The sequence below is a fragment of the Penaeus monodon genome, chromosome 31 (genome assembly GCF_015228065.2).
Source record: "Penaeus monodon isolate SGIC_2016 chromosome 31, NSTDA_Pmon_1, whole genome shotgun sequence".
Classification (NCBI taxonomy): domain Eukaryota; kingdom Metazoa; phylum Arthropoda; class Malacostraca; order Decapoda; family Penaeidae; genus Penaeus; species Penaeus monodon.
The window spans coordinates 29,351,883-29,352,245 of record NC_051416.1 but is presented as its reverse complement, the minus strand read 5'-3'; positions in this window follow the sequence as shown (position 1 = coordinate 29,352,245).

Here is a 363-nt window from a genome sequence, read left to right as displayed (position 1 = left end):
AAAGAAATATACAGAAATAAATTCATCAAACAAACGAACATAAGGAGGCGCGAAGTTTTACAGGTGTGGCAGCTTACTGCTGACATTTAAAACACATTTGGAGGCCTACAAACGTTTTCATTTATGAGCCTCGTTTCACATCTGTTCGCCACGTTTCACTCGCTTTCGACCATGAACGATGACCCATTATTTTAGTCCGATATAAACTTTAGGGAAATCTATGGCTCCCTAGTGCTAATTCCTTCAATGTGCCTTTCACATTTCTTTGACAAGTGGCTTTGTTGATTCTAAAAGGGAATAGGATACGTGGGATGGCTTACTCACACTGATAACGGGAAAAGAAATATACAGAGAACACGCAAA